General features: G+C 41.5%; 1 long non-coding RNA gene across 1 annotated transcript; it reads left to right on the top strand.

Moving 5' to 3' along the window:
* The first annotated feature begins 212 nt into the window (after positions 1-212).
* LOC142740482 (uncharacterized) lies at positions 213-690 on the top strand. The gene is made up of 2 exons (XR_012880717.1): positions 213-394; positions 488-690. It is a non-coding gene; the product is annotated as an uncharacterized LOC142740482 (long non-coding RNA).
* Positions 691-11,939: the final 11,249 nt, after the last annotated feature.

Here is an 11,939-nt window from a genome sequence, read left to right as displayed (position 1 = left end):
CAAATTTCTCTGTTATCCCCTTCTGAGTAAAGTAAGAACAACAGAGAGCAGTGGGGGAAGGGAAGTGATAACTTCTCAGACTGTTTGTCACATAACTGGTTGTCAGTTGTCATCCAACCTATTCTACCATTGACCTGAAAAAGGGAAACTTCATCCTACTTTAAACACCATGTGTGAAGCCTATGACATCATAAAGCTGTGATGTCACAATAATCAGAGTGTATTTAGTTGGCAGTGTTCCCAGCAGCCATTAACAATTTGCTCCTCAGAAAAGGAAGGTGCCAACCGGTCATCACCATGCCAACTAGAAGAAAGAGAGACAGCAGCGCACCTAGAAGGCGGCGTAGATACAGGAGGAGGAGTCAGCAGAAACACCGGGATAGTCGTAGACCTGGTGAATATATATTATCCTGCTGATCTGTATATATAACAGTCATGAATGCTACAGTACGATTATATTTATATCTGTCGTTTTCTCTGGTCACAGTTCACAGACGTAGACGCCTTCGTTATTAAAGTCGATACGTGTATAGAATAAAGGTAACATCTGCTGCTGGCGATCGCTCTAGCAAGTTTTCCAGACCTGAAGTTATGGAGTCGCTAATAACCATCAACGAATGGAAGAACTGTCAATACAGAAGACATCTTTAAGCAGCAGGAGATGTTCCGTAATAAACATAAGGAGCAGAATTTAGTGTCTTGTGATGATTTTATGATTAAATGGATTGTTTTAAATTAAGAAAAAAAGGTTATTTAGGACTGAGCTGCAATACCAGACACAGCCATGGACAAGGGTGGGGCTGTAACTAGATAGAAAGCAGCTAAATTTTTCTAATTTCAAATTATTTAACAGACACATGCACAGTATGGGTTTCATTCAAGACATGCATGGAGGAGGAAGCGGGAAGCATCCGGGATATACATGGAGAAAGAAGGGGGAAGAATCCAGGACATGAATGGGGAAGGAAGGGGGTAGCAACCAGGATATACATGGAGGAGGAAGGGGGAAGCCTCCAGGATATACATGGAGAAGGAAGAAGGAAGGGGGAAGCATCCAGGATATACATGGAGAAAGAAAGGGGAAGCATCCAGGATATACATGGAGAAAGAAGGGGGAAGCATCCAGGATATACATGGAGAAGGAAGGGGGAAGCATCTAAACTTCCCTCCGTCCTTCCCAAAGTACATCCTGGTTCAACCAACATCGTCTACCCACCCCTCCCCTCACCCCAATTGCAGTGATCACAAGTGTTGCAGATGCTTGAAGAGGCAGAGTATGCTATGGCAGATGGTCCTTAGTTGCCAATGAATATGGGATTGTCGTGTGGGTGAGCATGGTTTAGTGCCAGGCCCCATAGCATTGGCATGGCCCACCAGTACACGGGTACATTGGGTAGGGCAATGATTGTCTTTCTGCTACATAGGTAGTAATAATAGAGGTTGTATAAGATTAGAAAAACATGGCTGCTTTCTTCCAAAACAGCGCCACTAATGTCCATGGGCTGAGTCTGGTACTAGAGTATTTATTTGAATAAGGCTGAGCTTTAATATCAGACACAGCCAATAGACAAGATTGGCGCTGTTTTTGGAAGAAAGCAGCCATTTTTTTCTAATCTCATATAACCCTTTTAATTTGGGTCCTTATGGTGGGAGAAAGGCTATAATTGCCCGCCTACCGTTGCCTGGCATACTAAGCGCTGTCTTTGGTACTGATTAGGGTATGAGAATACAGTGTTTTTCTGCTACAATCTTACACGGGAGGTTCTACATTGGGCACTGATCCTATAAATCCAGAGAACCCATTTAATACCCCCGTTGTCTCATAGAAATAGCAGAGAAGAGTGGCACACAGCGCCCATCACTAATAGGATGTTTATCTGGCTCTACCAACTAGGCATTTTACAAAGGGTCTTCATATGATACCAATAACGTCAATGTGGCTATTGTCTAAGATGTGACGCGAGGGCTGCAGTCTTAAAGGGAATGTGTTGCTAGAAAAAAAAAAAAAATTCTGTTAAACTGTTAGTATATTAATGATTACACATTGTTTTAATTTTTTCACAAGTCAGGAAATATTATAAATTAGATTCTAATTTATAACATTTCCATGTGCTGGTCACTAGAGGGAGCAATTCCCAAAATTGCAGCATTGGCAATGTGGTAAAGCAACCTCTTTGCTTTATGCTGCAAATTTGGAGTAAACACACTCGCTCTAGTGTCCTCACACAATCCCCCCTCCCTTATTCTGGCTAGTGCAAGGAGGAGGGGGTTGAATGTTCAAACCTCCTACACTGTGTGCCGCCATTTTCTGAGCGAATGCACAGTGTAGGATTAGATACAGTGGTAATCAGACAGTATAACACTAACATACACACACATCACATACATAAACATAACTTACCTGCTCCTGCCGCCGCTGCCGCCTCCGCTCCTAGTCCTTGCGTCTACGCTGCCTTGAACATATGGCTGGAAGCCGCGACCGGAAGTCGTCATCTCACATTTCAGCCGCAGCTTCCGTTTCATATGAAAATGGCGCCAGATGTCGCTCTACCAAAGACCTTCCTTTTGGTCTGTGTGGGAGTGGCGCATGCGCCGCTCCCACACAGACGGCGTAAGCTATAGTGAATGGAACGGCTCCCGTTCGCATTCTCTATGGGGATGTATGTGCCGTATTCCATCTCTGTATGTGTCGTTAATCGACACATACAGAGATTTAAAAAAAAATGGCAGCCCCCATAGAGAAGTAAAAGAAATTAAAAAGTACAACACAAACACACAAATAAATAAAATTTATTTTAATGACATACTAAAAGCAATATTATATATAAAAAAAAAATATTTCGTGACGCCTTCCCTTTAAAGAAACACATTGTGGTAGAGTGAGCCTGCCATGATGTCACCGCTGAGTCCGAACATCCTACACCAGGGCGCCGGGACAACCAATCACTATTACGTATCTGTTCCATAAAAGGAAAAAGTGTCACTTCAAGTGTTTAAAGGCTGCTGTATATAAACCTTGTAGCCTTTTCTTTCATTAAATGTACGTATTTATACACATTTTTGCAATTGACTTTTATTAAAAATGTTATCGTTTTTGCGCTGAGGCTTCTATGTATCCACTATACATAGAAGCTGCATAGCGCTGCTGTAAGCTGAATCCGTCGGTCAACTGGACTGACGGCTCGGCTGACAGCGGCTCCTGTGTGCCTCTGACACACAATATACCCTGATATTAATCACATCTAAGTTTTCCGTGGGAGGAACGAACATTACGGCCGTAATACAGATGCCAAAATGGCAGCCTGTGTCCTGCAGGTGATGTCGGAGATAAATGGATCAGATTTGTTTGATTTTCCTCTTCCAAATTTAATTGTTCCCACCTGATATAGACCATCAGGGACTGTGCAGGTATACAACTCAGCCCTAATGAGCTGACAGCCAAGATCCCTTAATTCTTGTGATTGGTAGGGGTCCCAGCAGTAGGACCAGCAAGTGATGGCATATCCTAGCCATTTGCCAGAACGGCTATAATACAATTATCGTTACCCATTATAAAGTATGGGTGCACGGTCCGTAAAATAAAAAATAAATAAAATATAAAAAATAAAAAAATAGAACATGTCCTATTTTTTTCGGCAAGTTTCTACAGCACGGACACCTTCCCGTAAATATATGGGAAAGTGTCCGTTGGCCATAGAAACAAATGGGCCCGCAATTACGGACCGTAATTACGGGCGATTTTACGGTCGTGTGCATGGGGCCTTAGTCTGAAGCCAGCATGGGTCTAATTTGTTTAGAGGCGCACGCTTCGTAATAAATTAATTACATTTTGTGCTGTCCGTGCGTCAGCAAGCTGCGAGCTGGCTTAGAATTCCACTATAAGTTACACCAACTTCGGTGTCAATTAGAATAACGTGTTGGGCTGTGTGTGGCCACACCCCCTGCATCAAGCCCCACCCACTTGTGAAAAGTGCACCATACTTTGTAACTTTTTAATGCCAGAAAAATAGCTGTTCACCCAAATCGTAACTCATTTTTATCTGATCTCGCACCCTCATAAACGACCCCAAAAAGGGCCTGTCTGGAGCTATGCCTGGAAGTGGGTGTTTCTGAGATATTTTGTGTGCATTTCTGGGCAGATTGTGGGCAGAGTGCCCCACAAATAGGGTTTGAAATGTTGGGAGGTGAGTAAATGGGTTCTTATGGCTTTCTCCGGGTAATGTGTGCTCTATTTATCTGGACACTATAGTCATATTTAAATATGGCCGTTACTAGGGCAAAGTCAAAGTGGAAGGCCTCATTCCCACGAGCGTATCCGATTCACGCCTGTGAAAAACACGCGTGAATCGGGTCTGTGTCTTGTGTTATGCATCAGTGTGCTTTGCGAGGGGCATGCGTTATTCACGCACTCGCAAAGCACATCTTTTTTTTTATTATCATTTTCAACTGAATTGATGGGCAAATCACGCACCACACACGCATGTGCATCCGTGTGCGGTGCGTAGTTTTCATGCGCCCATTGACTTCAATGGGCGCGTAGGTGCGTGATAACGCACTGTCGTGGAAATCCATCGCTCAAAATATATTAGACTGAAATTTATACGAGTACAAACAGACTCTCAAGGCCAGACTCCATTAGTCAGTATCCTAATTAGGATATTTCACCGATATATATCGAGAGAGGAGAAAAAAAACACACAGACACGCTGAAATGTTCAAAATGCTCCTCTGAAGGATTTATTATCAGACTCAAACTGTTAAACTGAAATTCAGAAGGGGTGTAGGCTTGAGGTAAACCAATCAGAGACAATGTAACAATATTTGTTATTCAGTAAAAAGCATACAATAAAATACATCCCAGATACATCATTATAATTCTTCACACATTACGTATTTGCAGGTGTCTTATCTCTTTTGGACATAATATTCTCGTGGAGATGGGGGAGACCTTCCCTCACGCATACTTGCCACCCTCCCATCTCCCTCCCTGTCCATCTACGCATGGGAACCAAGGTCAAAGATAAAACATACGAAATCAACATTACTTGTATTAAAGGAACAATGACTTTCCTATTCACTACAATAAAACCAAAATGGGAACTCCAGACAAGATGGCTGCTGCACGAAACTAAATCATTTAAACATTATCATCACTTTCACATATTACATATCCTAGTAATTCGTCATCCTGCTTGATAATTCACAATGTAATTTCATACAGAGAATATAAGCAAATAAATCATCCTTCACAAACCCCCCTTTTTCTCATATTAAATTACAGAAATGATATATTATGATTATGAAACTCAAACAATATATCAATAGGGCCACAACTAATATGATGCCATCACCAATGTCCGGTTAGGGTATGGGGTCCCACCAGTGTATTGACAAGTCATGTACATCATCGTCCTCTTCTTCTCCTGTCTTCTGATTAAAACACTTGATACTGCTGATGGATTCACTCAGGTCTTTGGTCCTTACTTTGAACTTTGCTGATGTCATCAGGACTTGGTTTGGTCCTTCTCATCTTTCAGACCCCGTCTCTTTTAGTTTACGTCACCGGGCTGTACACAACACCTCATGCTGTGAGCCTGGTGTGAGATCCCACGTAGGCGGATTAGTGGAGTGTTATTGTGACACCACAAACCCTCCGCTCATCTGTCTTCTTCCTCCGGTAAGTTACTTGTCTGGGCGGCTGCTTGGAATTGTGACACTGCCGTCAGTTCATGACAAACGCGTTGTACTGGCTCCGGCTGCGCCTGCCGCACCTCAGTGATGGAGTTCATCGTATTAAAAATCTATTAGTTCATGTTTACTGGCACTTGCTGGGGAACCCCAACCCTTGTCAATTGTTACTAATCTGGTGATAACATCTACGTACTATAAAATTTGTTCTAAGTACATACAATAACAATGTCAGGCCCTTAAACTAAATCAAATAAACACCTTTTATATAAGAAAAACTTCTCTGTTCCAATGAACAGGGCACCTAGAAGATGTGTAACTATTGGGTACATCTCATTTGCACTTGGTGTCACGCTTTCCAGCAGGATTTGTACCTTGATCTGAGCTGATTGCCTGGAACATCTCCAGCTCACCAAAATATACACAGATTCCACATGTTTATCTGACAAATGTCGCAAACCAATTTTTCTTACTCTAATTTGTATTGCATGGGAAGGCCTCTCTTCGTGGGAGGCGGGTATGATAAGGTTGGCACCGGTCTGCCAGGACTGTTCTGTAGGCAAATCAAACAGCTCTAACAGAATTTAGCAGCAACAGCTGTAAAGCCTGGGACATACCAATTAGATCTTACCAAATCGATCCTTGCAGTCTTGGGGCATATGTGAGGTCATACACCATCAATGCAAAAGCCATCAAGAGTGCCTTGGGTGTTACTGGTTCACCTTCCCTTATCCGTCCACATTCTGTTAGAATCTGGTTCTCACGCCTTCCGCTCCCAGTTGGACTCTTCCTGTGGAGAACAAACTTTTTCAATGTATAAACATTAATTGATCTTAATAAAATAATTAATTTGAAGAAAAACATTAACAAATAACATCTTTACATCAAACGTCCACATTGAGCAATAACTAGAAGTGATACATGCAAACTCATTTATCTTCCTTATATATATATATATATATATATATATATATACACACACACACACAAACACTGCACAGAATTTTCCTTTCACAATAACAACGACAAAAAACAACTAAAAATGTTTTCAAATGGGAATATTCCACTTCTGTACCTTTTATCTGTCGCATGACTCTAAGTCCTCATGCACACGACCGTAGCCGTGTGCACGGCCGTGATTTTTGGGTCGGCCGGCTGCGGACTGTCAGCGGACTGTCAGCCGCAGGCCGCCCGCAAATCGCGGGACATGCACATGGCCGCCGCCATTGTTTTTAATGAGCCCGGACCGCAGAACCGGGCCGTAATAAGACATGCCTGTTCTTTCTGCGGTCCGGGCTCCCGGGTCGTGCAAGGACCGCAAAAACTACGGTCGTGTGCATGGCCCCATAGAAAAGAATGGGGCCGCAATTCTCCCGTGGATTTTCGGGGGAATTGCGGCCGCAAAAACACGGTCGTGTGCATGGGGCCTAATAGTCCAATGCTAAGGCTGGTCCAGAACTTTACATAAAACTTAACTTCAGTATTTAATATTCCCACAACACTTCTTAAATACAATTATTAAACAAACTAACTTTGGGATAACATCTGGAGAACTGCTGATATCTTATTGTACAAACATCAGGTCAATACTTGGGATAACATTGTTCCCCTGTCACTTATACACAACGTCTGCAGTGGGGAAAATACAGGCCGGGCTTCAGGCCCCCCTGAGAACAGGTCTACACACACGAGCACATTGTCATACACTTCTACCTCGGGTAGTTGTATGTTCTGCAGTCGCTGGGACTGTTAATCTGGCCGGGCTGCACTTTTCACAGGTACCTTTGCTGTTTTACCTATGTCATGCCGTGCGCACATCATGCCAGCTGCTACAAACCTAGTGGTGGCATTATTGTATCCAGGGACAAGTCAATTTACTGTTACCTGGCTGCACATACCCTTGTTGTCAGGTCTGTCTTCTCTCGCTCTCTCAATTGGCTTACCCGATGATCCAATAAAGTTCCTACTACCAATGGGCCCATAATTGTGGGCGATGCCAAAAGCGTACCTAGAGTCAGTGTAAATGTCGGCCGTCTTACCTTCTGCCAGGTTACAAGCCTCAGCGAGCACCTCCAGCTCCGCTCCTTGAGATGAACAAGAAGGTGAGAGTGGTTTCTGGGTAATTAACCTTGTGCCTCGTATCCTGTTCTACACATACTGTACATGATCAAATATTTCTACATTACAAATTTACATTGGAAACCCATGTCACATATAGATAGAACATTTCAAAAGGGTGGAGTTTTATTGTTCCACATTCATCTGATGATCCAGAACACTTGTAAATCCCACCCACCAGGTCCTGTAAATACCTGATTAATACAAAAACAAACAAAATATGTTACTGAAATCTGGCATAAAATAAACAATATTCAAACAATTTTTTTTGTTTTGCCTTCTCCACATCTAAATCTGTAAAGACTCATCTGTGAGTGACGTCACCTCGCCTCCTGTGTAAATTTGCTGGAGGGGGATGGTCTTTTACACAATACCTCATATTGGGTGGAGACTACAGCACAGCTTACCCAGTGCCATATTCACCGTTCTGGAAGGATCTGGAACCATCTACACAGAAAAAAACTCAAAATTTAGGTTACTGTCATACACATTTAATCTGGGTTACTCCTTAAAGCTCATACACATTTTGTAGATCTCCTAGAACCAAATTCATTAATTCAAAACAAAATAAAACACAAAACAAAACTACCTGATCAGTCCCTTCACCATTCCCTCCTATTTGGACTCTGCGAAAGTAATGTAGCAGGGTTCAAAACTACATATCAACATAATAAAATTAGGCACTCTATCGGGGGGGGGGCACTAGTTTAACCCCCTGTAATACACAACAGCCTGGAACAAAAAAGATTACTTTCTCCTGACAAAAATACATTTTATCTTTAAAATGACTTGCAACCATTTACCTGTAAAACATCTCACATTTTCAAAAATAACATTTAGGCAGCACCATAGCACGTGCCTCATGTGTGAAAACAAAAAAAAACAAGACAAATGTAATTAGTTATTCAATAACACAGAAAATAATATATCTGGTAATATTAATTACTGCAAACCAATAAGCTGTACATAAGAATAGGGAACAGAGGGGGCACATACATTTTCAAGACCCCGTGTCTCACAATATCTGTAGTTTAATACATTTGAATTAATATCAAAATATTCCAACATTAAATCTTATCACATTATAACACATTAATCTGCAGTATAGCTTTTATCTTTTTACAAACAGATCCAGCCGGCTGTAATATTTTTCTCGCTTGGTGTAGTTACAGACGACTGCGCGTGCGCGAAGATAAGACACGTTGCATAAAAAAAAAAATGAAAAAAAAGTGGAACTGATTTTAACCCCATACACAAAACACTAACATTTTTAGACATTACTGCTGTTAAAAATAGGAAACATACAATATAGTTCTGCTTTTATTGTGGCCATTAGTTTCAAACTTCAGACATGTTACATTACACACATCACACAGATGTCTCATCACATCACACATGTTACATTGCACACATCACACAGATGTCACATCACATTACATATGTATCACACATCACACAGATGTCACATCACACATGTTCACATTACACTCCCCCCGTTCTGACCCATGTTAGTCACTGCAATGTACCCGGCTGCTCCGTTTTCTTCACTCTTCCAATGAAAATTTACACCTGTATTTAAATTGTTCTTTCTCACATCATCTTACTTGTAACCACCTGTAATCACCTGCTTTGTCCTTTTAACTTATGCCTTGTCCTGGCCACTCCACTCCCTTTCTCAACTTTCCACAAACCATTGTCTTTATCACATGCAAACATCCATCTTACGGCTGCCAGCCTCTTACTTTACAATTAAAGCCCCAGCTCCTTTTGCTCATTCTAATGTTGGCCGGGACCAGTGCCCCAAAGCATCTTTGTCCAACTTCCTCCTGACCCCATGGTCGGAGAGCAGTAGGGTGATTTCCGGTAAATCCCCCACCTCCAGGCAAACAGGCCACGCCACGTTTGCCGACAGATATCTCAGACCAGTCTATCAGCTAGACTGTCTTACCAATACGATATCAAAAGTCGTTCCTCCAGACATTCTAGCAGTAGGATCCTCTGATCCCTCACTGTATTGAACATCAAGAACAGACAAAATACTGCCAATCAACAATTACAAGAGCAAATTCTTCAACACAATCGACATTCATGAACCTCCATTGATTCAAGCAGGAGTTGGTAACACTTCACTTATGCAGAACACTTGCTGCTGGGGGGTGTCTTTCGGTTCATACAGCCCGTGATGTAGCATATATCCCAAACTCTTTCCTCTAGCACTTTGCAATGGTTTCACATGCAAATTATATTTGGTAACATATATATATTATCCTCCCCGCTCAGCCGTTCACTTTGTGGGTTGTAGTTTAGGGGGCTGTTATGTATGTTGGTGATAATTTCTTTACGGGCTATGGGTCTGATCCAATACCAATGTTCTTCACTGTAATTACTACTACGACACAGGTGTCACCTGGGATAAGTGTCAGGGTCATTCAATGAATACAGGATGTTATATTACAACGGTATTCAATCCAGCGGTCTGATGTTATACTACTACAGACTTAATTACTTGGATGTTATTTTACATCAAAGTGTATATGCCGGATTATCATGTGCTAGAAATCAGTCTGTACTGATTCCCACCTTATGCCAGTCTGGCAATGCATACAACTGGTTTATGGACCCTTACACACAATATCACTGTCTGGCAATGAGCCAGGAAAATATAAATGATTTTCTAATACAGTATTCAAAGTTTTCCCTGTTGCACTGGGTAATGGTATTGAGTGCAAATTCAATATAGACACAATTGCTTCTCCTTGCACTGGATTCTACATTATCAGGACTTAACCATTGAAGCCCCTGTGGTACTACAGGATATTACTCACAACTATCCAACTGTCCTCTCACCTACAAACAGTCAGTACCTCCCAACTATAATCCCAGACAAACGGGTAACAGAACAACTATTAATCCTCAACAATTTTACACAACTAAATAACAAATGACACTACAACAAAGCAGCAAGCAGAAGTTTTGTTTTTTCCTCACTGTCCAGACTACAATCTTTGCATTTCAAATACTTCACATGTGAGTTACGACTTCTCTCCACCATGCGCTACGTCACTGCATTCCAAAGGCGGAGGTCTTACACTTCTCACAATTTTCCTGGTTAACTATGTAATTGCTGGCAAAAATTCTCTCATGTCTTTCATATCAACAGTTTAAGATCACGTACACACCTGCAATCCCTCATCACACAAAAACCTTTAACATACCTTTTTGGATCCATCTTTCAACCCGTTCTGACTAAGGAGCCTCGTCCATAAAGAAGTGACGTCTGACAGCTAGATTCCAAGGCTTACGCAATACATGTATGAATGGTGTAAGAATAAGCTCATTACCTACGGCTGTTTTTTGTAATTCCCAGATGCAAAGCCAGACCTCTCCAGTGACAGCTTATCAGACGTGCAATCTTCCTGGGTTTTATCGGCACCATTACTGTCGTGGAAATCCATCACTCAAAATATATTAGACTGAAATTTATACAAGTACAAACAGACTCTCAAGGCCAGACTCCATTAGTCAGTATCCTAATTAGGATATTTCACCGATATATATCGAGAGAGGAGAAGAAAACACACAGACATGCTGAAATGTTCAAAATGCTCCTCTGAAGGATTTATTATCAGACTCAAACTGTTAAACTGAAATTCAGAAGGGGTGTAGGCTTGAGGTAAACCAATCAGAGACAATGTAACAATATCAGTAAAAAGCATACAATAAAATACATCCCAGATACATCATTATAATTCTTCACACATTACGTTTTTGCAGGTGTCTTATCTCTTTTGGACACAATATTCTCGTGGAGATGGGGGAGACCTTCCCTCACGCATACTTGCCACCCTCCCATCTCCCTCCCTGTCCATCTTCGCATGGGAACCAAGGTCAAAGATAAAACATACAAAATCAACATTACTTGTATTAAAGGAACAATGACTTTCCTATTCACTACAATAAAACCAAAATGGGAACTCCAGACAAGATGGCTGCTGCACGAAACGAAATCATTTAAACATTATCATCACTTTCACATATTACATATCTTAGTAATTCGGCATCCTGCTTGATAATTCACAATGTCATTTCATACAGAGAATATAAGCAAATAAATCATCCTTCACAGCACCAAT

This window comes from Rhinoderma darwinii, chromosome 2, assembly GCF_050947455.1.
Source record: "Rhinoderma darwinii isolate aRhiDar2 chromosome 2, aRhiDar2.hap1, whole genome shotgun sequence".
Classification (NCBI taxonomy): Eukaryota; Metazoa; Chordata; class Amphibia; order Anura; family Rhinodermatidae; genus Rhinoderma; species Rhinoderma darwinii.
Note: the sequence above shows the minus strand (reverse complement) of the source record. Positions and strands in the feature narration are given on the sequence as shown.